Source organism: Equus caballus, chromosome 19 (genome assembly GCF_041296265.1).
Source record: "Equus caballus isolate H_3958 breed thoroughbred chromosome 19, TB-T2T, whole genome shotgun sequence".
NCBI classification, from domain to species: domain Eukaryota; kingdom Metazoa; phylum Chordata; class Mammalia; order Perissodactyla; family Equidae; genus Equus; species Equus caballus.
Genome location: NC_091702.1, coordinates 27,448,703 through 27,466,654, shown reverse-complemented (window position 1 = coordinate 27,466,654; position 17,952 = coordinate 27,448,703).

Sequence of the window (17,952 nt, the reverse complement as noted above, 5' to 3'; positions counted from 1 at the left end):
ATTTACAAAAGAATCATAATTGCTAAGAAACATGTAGACAATGTTCAACCTCAGGAATTAAAGAAATAAAATGTAAAACTACTATATAACTTTTCACACTTGTCAATTTTTTAATAATATATAAATTAGTTATTCTTAAACAATGCTGGTAGAAGTATTTATTAGTGCCAAATTCTTGGAAAACAATTTGATAGCATATATCAAGAGCTGTAAAAAAAAAAGCCTTAATTATATGCTTAGCATTCTATTATAAGGAAATAGTTCAAAATGTGGATGAGGATACATATTCAAGGATGTCTATTGAAGTATTATTTATAATAGAAAAAGAAAAAACTGGTTTGAAATAATTTAAACACCCCCAAATAGGGCAATCATTAAATTAATTGTTTGCTCATTATATGAAACATGGAACATTATTAGGTCATTAAAAACATGTTTTCAAAGAAAGATGACATGAGAAAAATGCTCATAATTGAAAAAAACAAGATAATTATGTATAATCCATGATCTCTGTTTCATGAAATGTTTCTGTAGGGGAGGAAGACATTTCCTCTACCTGCTCTGGGTCCTTCTGGCCCAACAATGAATTAAATTCACATGAGACAGACTAACAGGAGAGAAAATTAAACAAAACTTTACAACATGTATACATGGGAGAGGCTCAGGCAACCTGAGCAACTCACCAAAATGGCTGAAACCACCAGCTTAAATATCATCTTCGGCTAAAGACAAAGGAGGCTACTGGGGGTGGGGGAGTTCAGTTATGGGAGATTACCAGACAAGTACAGTAAACAAGAGTCAGGTTATTATGCAGATTTAAGTCCTTGCCTTCTGCAGTGATAAGAGTTTCTAGAGATAAGGTCATCCCCCCTTCTTCCTGGTACAGAGAGGGAGACACCTTTACAGATGGAGATTTACCTTATGAATGTGAATGTCTCTTAACAAGGGGTAAGTAAATTCTACTTTTCAGAGTTTCTTTCCTGTCTGAAGTTTTTAAAAGTAACCAGCCCAAAATAATCCTCATGCCAAAGAGACATATCTTGGGGTGGCCAATTCCAATCCCCCACATTTCCATCTATCTTTCTGCCTGGCACTCATGCACTCTCTCTCTCTCTGTCAGGATATATGCCAAAACATTGAGTGGTTCTCTCTGGGTGGAAAGCATGGAAGTAATTTAATTTTTTCTTTATAATTTTTTTTCACATATCTTTAAAATGCTATTAAGATGCTTCTGTGTATGTTTGATTCAGTCGAAGAGTGTTTGACCTTCTAAAATATAACAGGCTAAGCGCTGAGAATAGAACCATTCTGGTGTAGATTTATTCAGTTTTACTCTGTAAACACACATCTCTTTCTGTGCAGCCAGATTCGTCAAATCAACCTTTGTCCCTCATTACTTGTTCTGTTTTTTGCCTTGTTTAAACCACGCATACACCTCACCACCAACCACCGACAACAACGATGATCAGGTTGGTGGTAACTGATTCACTCACTTCAGACGTTGTCAGCAGATCTTACACAAAGTAGAGAGAAAGAGGAGAAAAGAGAAAAGCAACACAGCTGCAGCCACACTGAGAGTAAGCTTGGAGAAGCCTGGGCTATGCAAATGAGTGAACTGCAGGGACTCCCCGTGATGAGCTGGGCAAATGCAGAGGGTCCCAGGAAACATTTGGTTAGTGTTGACTTTGACTAGAGGTCTCTTTGAGATCTCATCATCTGTAAAATGGGGGATGCTTTGACTTTTCTCCCAGGGATGTTGTGGAATTAAACGAGAGTCACTTAAGCAGAGTACCCATACACCGTACACAGTAGGTAATAAAAGAATGTTGCTATCATTATTTACATCACTTCAAATCCTCATGCAGAAAATTCAAGGCATGTCTCCTCATTGAGACAGTTTAGACCTTTTAGCTAATACATTATAAATGATGAGATGAAGTCACAGTGCTGATTTCCCAAACAGGACATATCGATCCTCTCTTGTAACAACATCCTTTTTTGAAATAACTTCTTTTTTTATGCCACATTATTGACACACAGGTTTTGTGAGATGAATATTGATGCTGCAGATCCTTCTCCATTCTTTAAAGTGTAACTAACCATTTTATTTTAATCTGATGCTTTCAAGGTGTCAGTAAGTGTTGGTAAAAGAGTAGCATTTTTCTTTAGAGGCTGGGAAAATTAGCATGTGCCAAGCAATTTGCTTGAGGTTTATGGAGAAGTATGGCTGGACCTGCAGACTCTCTTCTCCCCTTTGCACATAGAAGAAAATGTTGGTCCCTGTTATGGAACTGGCAAAAGATTGGAGCTGGTTCTGGGTCATAGAGGAGGAGATGTTTCCTCAGGCAAGCGAAGCCAAAATTAGGGAGCAAACGTTAGTCAGATTTTCATAGAGACCCAAGGAGGAAGGCAGAGCTGAGGATCTAGGGCAAAGATTAATTACAGAAATATCTATAGAATGCCTTCATCCTAACAGGAGCATGGACAAGAGTCATGAGTGAGGAGCACGCATCTCTGCTCTGAGCTGACAGGGATGACTGAAAAGGCCAGGCATGGGAAGCAGGCACACAACCTGGGTCTCTGTCGAGTATCCAGTGATGGCACGGTCCCTGTTGATGGGTGGAGACCCACACTTCTGCAGACTGCCTCAGATGATTCTTGGGAACATGTCCTTTGTACAGCATCTAAGAGCCTTCCCTAAGGAAAAGAACCTAGCAGGCAAAATCTGTCCTCAGCAACTTGAGCCTTCCTGTTTGTGCCCTCTTGCCCCTACTCAGAGATGCCTCTACCTTGTCTTACCTTCCGGATCACAGCATCAACCCCACCCTTGTAAAACATAAGCTCAGAAAAAGAGATAGTCATACACCCACAGGTCTATTTTTACCTCCATCCTGGTAGGGATGTCACAGGTTTCAACACCCAGTTAGAGAGATCAGGAAACAATTTTGGAAAACAGAAGATCAACACCTGGGAGGATATCCATTGAAGCCCAGTCCCAGATTTAAAGGTTTTTACAAAAACTCCTCTTCTCAAAACTATTTCTGCCAGCAACCTGTCATCGGACAGGGGGAGTCTGACTCCCGGTTGGTTGAAGACATCGAATCTCCCGTAAAGGCACACATCAAGCCACCACCACTCAGCCCCACCTTAGCATGAGGTGTTCTGTCACCGCTTTAGCAAACTCATAGACCGCGGAGGGAGTATGTCAGTAAAGCAGTAGAAAGAGAGTTCCAGCACCATGGTTTTCACCTTAGCTGCATATCAAAATTACCTGGGGAAGAGTAAAAAAATATATGGTTTTCTGACTCTACTCCAGAGCTACTGAATCACAATCTTTTCTGGTTGGTCCTTAGCACCTTCTTTTGTAAAAAGATCCCTGGAGGGGCTGGCCCCGTGGCGGAGTGGTTAAGTTCGCACGCTCCGCGGCAGGCGGCCCAGTGTTTCGTTGGTTCGAATGCTGGGCGCGGACATGGCACTGCTCATCAGACCACGCTGAGGCAGTGTCCCACATGCCACAGCTAGAGGAACCCACAACGAGGAATACATAGCTATGTACCGGGGGGCTTTGGGGAGAAAAAGGAAAAAATAAAATCTTTAAAAAAAAAAAAAAAGATCCCTGGATAACTTGATGCATAGTCCAGTTTTGGGAACTCAACATGGGAAAAAGACCTTGAGTAGACCTTGTTGCAGCTAGAAAACTCACAGGCTCATTGGTTTGGAATTCAACCTAAACCATGCTATTTTCAGGGCTTGAGAGATGGGGTAAGGCAACCTGATGTGTGATGCCGGTACAAAGCGGTGTTGAGCATCTCGGGATGTCTTATCTGGAGGCCCCATTCCTTCTTCCATGGTCATGGGCAAAAGAGGAAAACCACAGATACTGAATCTTACATTTGCTTCCAAATATGTGCAGTGCGTGAATAAAAAGAACACAGCTAGAAACACCAAAAAAGTCAAACAAAACAAAACCACCTAAATATCTTTTAGTGGGGAGGGGTTGATTAAGTTGTGTTATTTCCATACAATGGAAATAATTTCAAGTGATCCTTAATAAATACATTTATAAACCTAAAAAAGAGGGAAGCGTATATTGTAGATGGAAAAACAAACATTACAGACAGCGCGACTAACATCTGCTCAAAGTTGCACACACACGCATATATACAGATAGAGATTACAAACAAATCTTAACAAAATATTACAAAATGTTCACTATGGTTATTTCTGAGAAAGGAGATTATGGATAATTTTTGTTCCTTCCTTTTCTTTGCTGTCTAACTTGCTTGAAAGGAACATGCATTATTTTTTAACTTTAAAAAAAAAATGAAAGGAAGTACCACAATGACACATCATGCTCTCAGCATCTCTCACCTCAACTAGCACAATAAGTTCTCTTCAAATCTCTCTACTTTTGATCTCACAACTTTTTGATCTAACTTTGTCAATATCTTAAAGTGCAGTTCAAGTGGTATCCATCCTCTCCAACCTCAGTGACTTCTCATTAGCTACCAAAAGAGGCCGAGCTCCTTTATGGGTCATTCGAGTTTGCTCATCATCCTTCTTCAAGTCTGTTCCTCACTTTAATGGCTCCATCCATCCCTCCGCGCCTCTGGTGCTCTAATCCCACTAGAGGTCCCCTAGGTGCTACTAGTACACAAAATATTTTTAATGTTGAACGCCTTTCCTACTTTTTCTTTTTTTGTCTTTTTCAATTGTGCTCATTCTGCAATGACTGCTCAGAAATTACTACCTCCAGCGGGCCTCCCACTGACATCCCCATAATTAATGGCTGCTTCCTCTACACCTACACTGCACATTGCTGAACCTCCACGTACCACTTATTTTCTTTCTTTCTTGTTCATTATTTTCTGGTTGCTTCCATTGGGGATGAAGGCCCCTGGAGCAAAGTCATCTTTCTGTTCAAGCTGGATCTTTCCTATTTCCCAGCTCAGTGTAACACCAATTGCACTCACTCGATAAAAAACATATTATAGTGACATGGAAAAGCCTGAAAAGTTAATAATCTAAATAACAATGTACTTCTTAAAATCTACAGGTTTTGGAGAAATTGAATCCCCCTTGCATTTCTGGTGGTAATGTAAAATTGTTCAGCCTTGCTGGAAAATAGTTTAGCAGTTTCTTATAAACCTAAACATGCAACTACCATATGATCCAGCAGTTGCAGTCCTGGGCTTTCAATGCAGAGAAATGAAAACTAAAGTTCATACAAAAACCTTGTATTAACTATGTTCTCTAGTTTCTCTAACTGATGTTTTGAGCTCTGGGGCCTTACTGGTCAGGGATGGACTCCCCTTCCTGTGGTTGGCGAAGGGCCTGTACTTTCCTAGATGTGGCGAAGCACTCTCCCTGGAGCCTGGCTTTCATATGCAAATGAACCAATTCAAAGCCCAAATCTTCTAGCCACCTGCCTGCTCTATGGCTTATGGTGTCTCTTCTGTTTCTCAGACACTGTTCCCTGGCCCTAATCACCCCAGGACCAGGCATCAGGTGGTCTCTGCACCCTGGAGTCCGCTGAAATTATTCACATCAGCCAACCCTAACCTGCTCCCCCGCTTACACTACCTCGCTCATTCCTTCCCTTGAGAACTTTGGTAAAGCACTTCCTGCAGTTTCCCTGCTCTCTCTCCTCCTGACACTGCCCTTCATGTTCTCTTGTGTGACCCTGCATGGCATGGCGTGCTCTCCTCCTCTTGGGAATTGTGAATAACCAACTATCGTTTCAATGGCAATGTCTCCTGATCTGTACACCTTATCATACCTGAATAAAACAAAATCCTGGGTACATTTTAATGCAAATCTGTACACGAATGTTCATAGTGGCTTTATTCAAAATAACCCCAAACCGGAAATAACCCAGATATACTTCAAAGAGTGAATGGTTAAGCCAAATGTACTATATCTATACCATGGAATATTACTCAGCAATAAAAAGGAATGAACTGTTGATAAATGCAACAGCCTGGGTGAATTTCTAGAGAATTATGCTGAGTGAAAAAAGCCAAACCCAAAAGGTTATGTACTTTATGATTTCATTTATATAACATTCTTGAAATGACAAAATTATAAAAAGAAGAACAGATTAGTGGTTGCCAGGGGTCAAGACGTAGAAGAAGGGCAGGAAGGAGGTGGATGTGGACATAGAAGGCAACATGAGGGATCTTTGTGGTGATGAAACTGTTCAGTATCTTGACTATATCAATACCAAGATCCTACTTGTGATATCCTACTACAGCTTTGAGAAATATTACCATTGGGGGAAACTAGGCAAATAGTACACAATTGCATGTGAATCTATAATTATCTCAAAATTAAAATTTTAATTAATATAAAATTATAGTATTGTACTTAGTAGCTAAGAGAGGAGATATGCTCAAAGCTATCAAGAAACGGCCAATACTTGTGACCTATTAGTATCTTTTAGTAAACTTGATCATCTATCCAAAGTAACCCACCTGACAGGTAAACTCTGCTCATCACCATAACACGTAGTTCAAGACCAATGCTAACTGCAATTAAAACGTGCACACACACACACACACACACACACTATAAAATGCTGCTTGTTATAGGTCTTCATAGGACAGGGAGAAGAAATGTGATAAAAATTATTCACGAATCATGTCACAGCATCTGATGTTGGGGAAAACTTAAGAAGGACAATAATATATAGCAGTGACTAATAGTATCAAAGTGATTATTTATTATATATTTACTTTAGAAGGAATCATTGATGATGAGATTAGTATATCCAGCCAAAGAATTTAATTACAAAGGGATGTAATCACCATAACTGTATAATCAAGAGATCAAGTAAGGCCTTGATGCATAGGCAGTTACAAATAATGATCAAGGGCAAAATTATGTACAAGGGGACTGTGCTTACACATCCTACACTCCATCAAAGTCATGTTCAAGGCAAAACGTGTGCCTGTAGGTATTAATCAAAACAAATCCAAATGAGCATCAAATGATTAAAATTTAGAAGAACAACAGGAGAGAGCTACAGGAAGTGAAGATAAAGCCACCGAACCATCCTGTAAAACAGGAGCCTGAAGCTGGTGGAGGGCAACAAGGATGAGATGCTGACAAAGACCTGGCTTTCTGAAATGGGAAGGAGAAAGGCTTTGTGGGTCAATTAAGAGGATATGAGGAAAGTTCATGGAAATCTGCAGAAAAAACTGAACAAAATATATGACCTATTGGGCAATAAATGGTCCTCCAGGTTATTGCCTGTAACGAGACAGAAATGGGGAAGTGGGTACAGTAGGAGCACCGGAAAATAAGCTCAGTGACAGCCATCCCAGCTGTTGCTCCCCGTCCCCTGGGATGCGGATTTCTCTGTCAATCTGGTCCCAGCCTCTGAGGTACACCACTGTAGGAAGGTTCTGCCTCCCTTCAGATAGCAGCTACAGAGACATGTGCCTACACTGAGCATGAAAGGAAGGATATTTGTGACCATTTGGGGCAGAAACCAGGTGACTCGTTAGAAATTTGGCTGGTTCACCGGGGTGATGAGAAGGCTTGGGTGTATTGTAACGCTGATTAAGGAAAAATATCTCTTAAGGCTCAATTCCCTCCTACAGCCTATTATGCCAACCTTCCATTCACTCAGAGATCATAGTAAAAGGTCTCAAAAGTTATTTTGCAGAGGATCTTGGCCACTTGGGGAGATTTTCCGGAGAAAGTCAGATTCCCGTGGTTTATTAGTCTGTGAGGGCCGTTGTAACAAAGTACCACAAACTTGGCGGCTTAAACCGCAGAAACTTCTGGTCTCCTGGCTGTGGAGGCTAGAAAAAGTCCAACATCAAGTATTGGCAGGGTTGTTCCTTCTGAAGGCTATGAGGGAAGGATGTGCTCCAGGCCTCTGTCTGGGCTTGTGAATGGCCATCTTCTCCTTGTGTGTCTTCATATCATCTTCCCCCTATGTGTGGCTCTGTGTCCAAATTTCCCCCTTTTTAAGGACACCAGCCATGTTGGATTAAAACCTGTCCAAATAACCTAACTTTATCTTGAATGCCCTTGTAAAGGCCCTATCTACAAATAACGTCACATTCTGAGGTATTGGGGGTTAGGACTTTAACATATAAATTGGGGGGAATATGGTGGGAAACCATAGATGGGACATTGATAATTATTTAAGCACTTCCAGTCCTAGATTGGGTTTATGATGTTGATTAAGATGACCTACTAAATAATAAGAAAATGACCCAAAGTTTGGGGAGGGAAGGGATTCGAACTATTTTAACTCTATTGGAGACAGGCAGCCAAGTTACTATCCTCTTGGACCCTTGGAAGTAAAAGGTGTCCAGATTCAACTCATGGGTTTGGGCAAATCCTGCCCAAAGTGAGGAAGAAAAGCTAAAATAGCCCTGTGAGTGGGACCTTTGAAACATTTTAATATACTGTTGTTTTTACTGCTACATCTGAATGTAGAGGAATTAATGTGTTATATGCTTTACTACCCCATAAGTGCCAGGAGGATCCTCCATTTCAGGAAGAGTGGCATGTAGAGAGGTAGTCTTGTGACATATAAATTGCTTCCCAACCCATCATTCGTGGCAAGGTACTCCTCTGGACATGCCTAAACTCTCTCCTGCCTTTTGCCAACAGTGGGTAGGCCAGGATTTAGCACAAACAACTCTACCCAAAGCTTTCATTCAGTTAATGCCCCATTGCTTGGAGAATCAGAAGCCTCAGTCACAACAGCCCTGACCTCCACCAGCATGCAGGAGGAGGCGGGCAGAGATGGGGAGGGGGGCTGAGATTAACAAAAGAACATTCAGGAACACGCTCGCCAAGTAAAGTTTCTTGAGACTCACTGAATAGATTTACAGGGCGCACTCTCTCTAAGAGTCAAGGAAAAAGTGTGTTGTCTTCACATCTCCACCATCCAAAAGGAAGTCCAAGACCTATTGCGCTCTTTGGGTACTGGAGACGGCACATGCCTACTGGGCATTCTATTTGGTCTTTTATATCAGCTAACCTGCAAATCAACATTTTTTGAGAGGGGCCGAATGCAAGACTCTATGGGGAAAGCTGTCCAGCAAGCTGTGGCACCATTTCCACCTTTGGGGTCCCACAGCCCTAAGACTCCTTTGAGCAAAAAGTCTCTGTGACTGATGACTTCATCATTTAGAACCTGAGGCAAAGCGAGGCAGCCTCCATCTGGAGGTTCCTCTGGGGGCCACCTCCCTGACATGACCACCAGATACTCTTTTTGAAATCAGCTATTAGTTGTCTTCTAGGCTTTTCTGGACAGCTGACATCTGAACACCTGACAAATGGAGGCCTTATGCCTCCAGCCTGATAATCCCATTTTAGGGTGGTTGAACTCAGACTCCATAATAAACAAGGTGGGAAGGACCCAACAAGCTTCCTGGCCAAATGGAAATGGTACCAATGATATCTTGGCTTTACATGAAAAAGCAGCAGCCATCTCTTTGAGGGAAGAAATGTTTCTAAACCCTTGGTCCTAGTTCACTGATAGTTCATCTAAGCTAAAACTTGATGGTACCCACTGGCCTAATCTGAACTGTCCAACCTCAGCATGAGCTATGCAGAATTGAAAATAGAAGTCATCCCTCTACTCAGTGGGCAGAACACAAGGCCATTCTCAGAACTCTAGACAATCCTCTCCTTGAGGACCTCTGTCATATTTTTACTGACTCTTGTTTTGTTACCAAGAACCTTACTCTTTCATCTGCCACTTGGAAAACTAAGGCTGGCAGGTTAAAGATACCCTTCTTTGATGCCAAGAACCGTGGAAACGAATCGCAGCTGTTGGTCAAGCTGTTGGTCACAGAAAAAGCCTGCCCTCTGATGAGACTGATTCGAGTCAAGCTGCTGGTCAAGCCCTACCACTCTGATTGCTACAACCTGACCATCATCAGACTAGGCATAAAAAGACATCCATCACCACAGACTGAGCACAAACTAAAGCTAAAGCACACTATGTTTGTGATGCAGAGGCTGCACTGTGTGCCTGACTTGGCACTCCTTCCAAAATGGACCGGTTGTCCTTGGGGAGAGGGAGGCCACCTTACATGGGATATTGTTCCCACCTGATCCTGGGAGGTTGACTGTATGGGACTTTTGACTCTATTTCAAGCTATCCATGGTACCTCACTGCTGTTGGCACTTTCTCAGTCTGTGGCTTGCCTTTCACACTTGTAGTGGTGTTTTCTTGATGAGTAGAAGTGTTTACATTTGATGAAGTCCAATTTATTAATGTTTCATGGTTAGCACTTTTTGTGTTTTGTTTAGTCAACAGCTTTCGACCACAAAAACATCAATTTTGTAAGGTTCAACCTAATTAATATGATTCAACCATATTAATACATGTCCTATATATCAATTTGTTGAATTTTCACAATAAACTATTAGGGTAGACTTCCCCACCTTACAGATGTTGAAGCTGAGGAAAGAGAGATGAAGAAACTTCCCTATAAGGTCGCACAGTTAATTATTGACAAAGTGAAATTCAAACACAGTCTGGCTCTGAAGTCCATGCTCAGTCATGATGCTGTATTGCACATTCCATCTACTACTAAAGTATCAATTTATGTCTCTACCACTGCCACCACCAGGGACTGCTGGTTTGACATGGCAGGGGCAATGATCACATTCTTTCAGCCTTAATGCATTTGCATAATGCACCTGCTGACCTTTGAACATACATCAGATTTTCTGGAACTCTCCCCTTTCAGATCCTCCCACTTAATTAAAGCATTGAGTATCATAATACAGATATTCATGAATAATATGGTATCTGCAAGTGGGGGTCTGTGACCTAATGGCTGAAGAAAATCCTGTTGCAAAAGATCCGAAGTATTAAAAAATATTATCTGAAGAACAGAAAAATGGTGCATATAAAGGATTACAAAAATTAGATGTTATTCTCCCAATTCCACTGGGAAGTTCTACTCCCTCAAAAAAATCTGCATATCTATTATTATATCTTCACATAACTATCATAACCACATATGACTATGTATATAGTCTTATATATTGTACCTACATAATACTGTTACATATTTAAATAGATACAGTGCAATCCAGTCACAAAGAAATAATTTGTGGCATATTTGAAATATTATTATTATTATCAAATTCATCAAATAGGTTTGGAAGACTCTCACCATTTCCCTTCATAGTTTAACACCGTTATTTGAAAAAATTAGGCTTATTCACTCTTGGTGTTGTTACATGCTACACTAGCATACGTATTTAGGCGAGAAAATTTATATGAGCTTCTCTAGGCAGTTCAGTGACAATACAGATGAGTTATGTTATAATTTTTGGTAATTAGCCTTCATAAAAACAGGAGCATCCTTTACATATATAGTCAAGGTATAAAAACTCCTTCCCAGATTTAAACCCTCTGAATAAATCACTTCTAATTTGTGCCGTATAGTTGAATGCCCATTGTGATTTACCAATTCTAACTCATGTCAGCCTTGGTGCAAAGGATAGTTTGCAGAAATTCTAGCTTTGCTGTGTAACTTAAACATCACTGTAAGTGGGAGTTGCTGAAGCCAGATCTGATCATTTCATTTCATTTGTTCTTAGTAGCGCTTATGAAGGTATTTTACAGCTATTTGATTTGATATAAAACAAAGTTCTCATTCTAACTTTCTAATTTGTATTCAGCTTTGAGAGAACAATTCCTTCACCACATAGGTAACATGCGGGTATATATTTGTCATAAATAAGTAACTAGAAGAACACCTAGGAAATGTTTTTCAAAACATAACTCATTCTTTTCCATCATATTTGGCCCCTTTAAAGAAAAGGTGCTTTGAAAATTCCAGATTTTGCTATTATTATTATAGTCATTTAAATTTTTATTAGTAATATATCACATTAATTGCTCTCAGTAGGGATAATAAATAATTATAATAATAAAAATCAATTGCCCTCATAGAATGAGCTGCATTTTGTAACGTATATGGATGGGTATGGTTAGTAACACGATTAATTTTTCCTAGAATGCAATACAAAACTTATTTTTGGTTAGGGTATTAGAATGTCTTGCAACTGAAAATTTTATATACACAATGTACCCCCAGTCAAATTCAAAGATGATATCTTATGAATGTCTCTGCTAGAAGAGAAATGTACAGATATTGTGTGATACTACACTTTTACCCATAATTCAGAATCATACTGATAATGAAAATGACCAGAAATGTAAGCTACAGAGAGATTTATGGAATCTGTGACTCTCCAAAACAAAGACTTGACTGTCCACTTACTTTTAAATGCACTTATTGGACTCCAGCCCTAGAGATTCTGACTCAAAGTGTATGGACACCAGCTCATACTCTGTAGTCTTGATAGGTACTTCAGAAGACCTGGTGAAGGATTTCCCACACCACATTTAATGTGGTCTAGAAAGACTGAAGCATCAGGCTTGTTGCCAAGATAGAGCCTCCGACACATAGAGTGTGGCTGAAACCTGGATATCAGAGTCTGATCACAACATCAGGGCCAGGCTGGAAGTGATGTTCCAGAGGTTGGGTTAAAGCTCCATCCTTATTCATGTCTAAGATCAGATTGGTCTTAAGGAGTTGGGTGGGGCTGAAGCTACAGGCAGGAGTGCAAGTGGTCCTGACCGAAGACAGAAAAAGCCCAACAGGCTAGGAGACAGGCAGTCCCTGCCACTTGGTGCTCTTCTCACTTCCACCACCTGGATACTCTGCTGCCAAGTGGAATATGTCTCTCTCCTCTCAAATCAGCCCAGACCTTGGTGTGGAGAGGAGCCATTGTTTCTCTTCTCAAACTTGCTGGAGTAGGCCCTCATATAGTAAGATTTTCTGAAGAAACATCAAATGGAAACAAAGAAGAATGAGGAGGGGCTGAGATTATGGGGATACCCTGATGGGTAACTCTCTCTGGACTTCTCAATGAAGTTGAATTCTGCTCCACCAATATCACATCTGTGAGTAAAATGACTTCCTGGAATTCACTTAAAGGAAGGAGGAGAGTTGCAATAGAAATCAGTGATTTCCAGTTTGGCTGAGCATCAAGATCTGGGGAGCAGTAAAATCCCTCCCCCAAATATTCTCATCAAGTAGGTCGGGTAGAGTTTAAAAATATGTGTTTTTAAATAGTGTCCCAGTTACTTCTTAAATGCAGCCAGAGTTGGGAACCACTGTACTAAAACATACCAGAAAGTTAACATACGCCTGAAAATGTCTTTGTTTTATCATGTTTATAGCTTGAAAATTCTAATAATTAATTCTATTCTGATTAATTACTACAACCAACTGCACAATTTCATGTGAGTGTTTGAAATGTTGCTTTGCGTTTTTGTGCCTCTAATCATAATTGAAGTTAAGATATTTTAACTAGAGTCAATAATAATCATAAAACGAGTGTTTTGTGACTATGTTGCTACTTCTGTTTCACCTAATGATCTTTGGAAGACAACTGGAATATGTCTAAAATTTTAGCTTCGGACAATCGTTTTCAGAAAGGAAAGGGGCAAGGTCTACTTAAGAATATCAGATCAAAGGAAAGAACCCCTGGTATTCCCAAGACTCAGTGAAAGTATAATCTTTAGCAAAATGCCAAATTGTAAGGTGCAGATTTCATATAATATATTCCCTTTGGGATAATGACACCTTCATTAGAAGGGAGGAATTGAGTTTAGAGTGACATGGTGTAATTATGATGGGCTGTGACCCTTATGTAAGGCGATAGTGGCAAGGTTGACACCGGTAATGGCCCCCAGGCTTATTTAGAATTTTTTATCAATTAAGAGGAGATCATAAAGCAGAGTGAGAGAGAGACAGCTGGAAAACTTAGTTTTGCTTCCCTGTCTAAAAGATAAAGAAACGCTAGCTGAGGAAATGTTCTTGAGCTAATTATGAGAGCTTAAAATATACACAAAAAATATTTCACTTTCAAAAGTCAAGATAAATGTTAAAAAGCTCAACTAGCTGAGAGTTAAAGCAAAGTAGCATCAAACCACCTGATTTTTGATCAATTTTAGCACAGACTGGAAAGACCTATAATTCTTGCAAAAAATATTTGGCAGTTGAGAGAAAAGTGTTATAGAGGGCTATTGTATATGGCATAGATTCTCCCCTGGGAACAGTCTCATTTTTTTTTTGGAAACTACTAATTGTCTTCTAACTCACCAAATCCGTCTGTAGTCACATGGTTACTATGGGGCTTTTCCTGGTAATATAAGATGACCCTACTACTTAACGACATTTGGTTGGCCGTGGGATGCACAACTGACCCAAGCTGAGCAAATCAACTCTTTTTCTCAGAGAATCTGGAATGCGTCTAAGAGACTCCTGCTCGTATTATCTACTGGCTTGAAAAGACGTGATGAATTCCTGGGAAATTAATACAGAGACCACTTCCTGTTATGAAAACAAGAAATCAAGTATGCAATATGAGAGAAGAAAAAGGTAGATGTGAAAAGAGAAGCAGAAACAAGAGAAAAAACATCGGTGGCAATTTTCCTGTACTAGTTGTTCCTCAAGCTTAGTTGCACTCTGTTCTACTCCATGTTGGTCTAAATCAGCCTTGTAGGTTTGCAGTCAAAAGATTTCTAAATAATGTAAAAGGAGAAGGCCATAGGATTGGCCAAAAGAGAGCAAAGTCAAATGCCGAGAAAAAGAAGAGGAATCTGAACTTACCAGAGAATTGCACTTTAAAATGAAGTTGAGTGGATAGGGATGAAATCAAACTGTGAGTAAAGTTGTTACCAGAAAGCAACAAGGAATAATCAGGCTTAAGCCGGGGTCCCAGAGGTAAGGCTATGGGTGGTCAGTACCTAATAAGTTTGGTTTCTAGTGGATTGTCCAGGTTGGAAAGGCTTAAAATAGCTAGAGTTGATTGTCTTAGGCAAAGTTGCACGTCCACATCCTAAAATCAACCTCTAACTTCTGACGGGAGCAGAGGAGGAAGTGCTATGCTCACTTTTTAGAAGATCTTGATTCTAGTAAAATAGAAAAGAGACATTCCCATATTGGGCTTAGGTGCTATCCTTGCTATGGCTGATATTTTTTTGTTTATCTATCTCTTTTAGATACTGTGAGGTTTTTTATATTCAAGTGAAGGATATTTGGTTGTATCATATATATTAATCTCTTAATGATCTCTATTTGCTAAGATTGAGTTGTCTATCATTGAACATGGTGATACTTACCTAAATTATAAGGATAATGAAACTATAGGAGTTATTCACAACCTGCTAAGGATGGGCCTTGAAAATTCAAGCTAGTCACTGATGACGTATGTCTCTGAAGTTATATGTTGCAGATTGTCCAATGTAACTCTTGTCATATAAATTTATCTGGCACTAAGCATACAAAAATGGTTCTGAGGATTATGGCAAAGTTTAATGTGGACATAGAGTTAATTTTCACTCCTACAGATTACTATTATTTTAATCATTATGTTGATGTGCTAAGAATACCTAAGGAGATCAGTTGCACTGACAAATCAATTAAATTAATAAACTATTTAAACTTAGATAAATAGACTTTGGTCTGTTGTGGACATGAACATCTCTTAGACTTTAAGTGCAATTGGATCAGCGTGATAAAGAGTTATTGAACCAGATCATTCCATAGTATTAATACTGTGTACTTGACTCTAAGTTTACTGAGAAAATAGCCTACGATGATGACATGCTGTGTAAAGTTATTATAGGATGAAAGAGTACTGAATTTGGGGGATGAAGAGTAAGCATAAAAATTCTGGTTTTTCAGTCTTAATGAATTCAAGCATCTCAGAGTCTCTGAACTTCAATTTTTAGAAAATGAAATCATATTAAGATTACCTTTCCTTTCGTCTTAAAAGGGTGGCAGTGAGGAAGTCAAATAGCACTGGAGAAAGTTCTTTGTGAAAAAGAGAAACAAATACAAATAAAAGAAACAAAAGACCCACCCCACTCTCACTCCCAAAAGATCTCTAAGTTTCCAGCTAATAACTAGGACTGAAACTACTGGAAAGTAAGAGCGGAAACAAAAAATTGGAAATCTACAGATGGTTTTAAAGGTAGGCAGAAGAGGAAGATGCTTTTGTGATGTGACTTTAGATGTGCCAAAATGGCTCATCTGATTAAAACCAAAATAAGAAACGACCTTGTCTTCCTGCTTATTAATGCCCCAAGTCCTCCAGACGAAATCTATAACCACTTGTTAAATGTATTACCAATAAAAGAAATGACTTTAGTTAGTCATTTACACCTTAGTTTAAAGAAGTTAACATGTGTTGAGGACCAGCTGTGTACATGAACATAATTAAGCTACAAAGAACTACAAAGAATAATAAAATATAGTTCCTGCTTTCAAGGAGCTCACAGTCTAGTGGGAGAACCAAATTCATATGTGAAAATTTGCAATATGTAATATGATTAACTCTGTAAGAGAAGTGCAAACTTCAGTGAGAACAAGCAGAAGGGGGGTGGAGTTGGGAAAAGCTTTTCTTGGAACAGACTTTCTGGTTGAAGGTAAGAGAAAAGCATTGGCATGAGGAGATTAGATTCCTCAGAAAGGAATCCATACAATGGAGGAGAATCACAGAAAGAAAAAGGGTTTGGAACAAAAATGCACTGCTTTGCCAGTAGTAATATGATTGGTAATTTGGGGACGAATTCTAGACTATTTGGATCATGACCTAGTCAAGAGTTGGTTTTTAGATTCTATTGCTACTTAATCAGTCACACACACACCCCCACACAAATAATGGCAAAAGAATTTTCTAAAAACAGAATGGGGAAATTGTGGGTGACTGTATTCCCGAAAGCTGAAAATTTTAGCCGAAATGAAGAAAGTCAGCAGAAAATGAACACCCAGCCAGCAAGAATGGAAGGGAGTCTGCCACCATTCTGATTTCCATGACATGGAGGGGCTCTAACTTCTTTGAGTAGTTTCATACACCCAGATTTCTTTTCGTTTGAAATTCTCCCAGTACATATGGTCAGAGCAGGAAAAACAATATTCACAAATCTGAAAATAATATGCTAATAAACACCTTTGCTTTATTTTTCTTGACTATCTTGGAAGAATAACTATCATCTTTTTCTAAAATTACTTGCAGTTAATTTTCACATTACGTAAAAGTAACCGACATCTTCGTTTCACGGTTGGTCATATGTATCCTGTTGTTCTCACAAACTAGCTGAGAACTCATGGAATTTCTCCTGAGTGGACCAAATGCAAGTGCCCCAATTTCTAGTCTTATAATAATTTTTTTGCTGAGTTGACAGATTTTTATACCTCCTTGCCTTTCAATTTCACGTACTATTTTTCTTGGATAAAAGAGAAAAGCCCTAGAGGATTTTCCCTGTTCTCTCTTGCTTCAAGAAAATAGAATTTTAAAATAGCTATAGTTTGCCCAGTGGAGAGAAAGATGAGTAATTCACAAACAGCTACAGCTCTTCTAAATATCCTAGCAGTGTGCTCATTATTTGCATTCAAGTTAAAAAAAAATTGCAGCGCAAATAGGCCTTACATCTATCTGAGGTAAAACAATTCATTATATTTTATTATCCCCAAATCAGTTCCTAAAGCAACGTGTGAATTAAAATGTTTTACCCAGTATTTTCAAGAAACCAATTTAAAATTACACAGCTTATAACAAATTGCCAGAAATATTGCAGGTAGCCATTAATTTACTCCAAATCAATTAAACTCTACACTAATACATGCAGTAATATACATGCACTTGTTCATAATTTCCTTTTGTCACTAAGCATGGGTACAAGGCAAAGCTTCACTTGACAAAGAACTTTAATCCTCTTGTTTGAACTGTCCCTTATCCTCTCTGGCCCCTATGCCCAAATCACAAAAGTCACTTTGTCCAATATTCCCCTTCTTTTTCCATGTATAAGAGCAATTTCTCTTAAATACTCATATATACCATGTAGTAAGTTTCTAAGTATCCTGAAACTGCCTTGTATTTGGA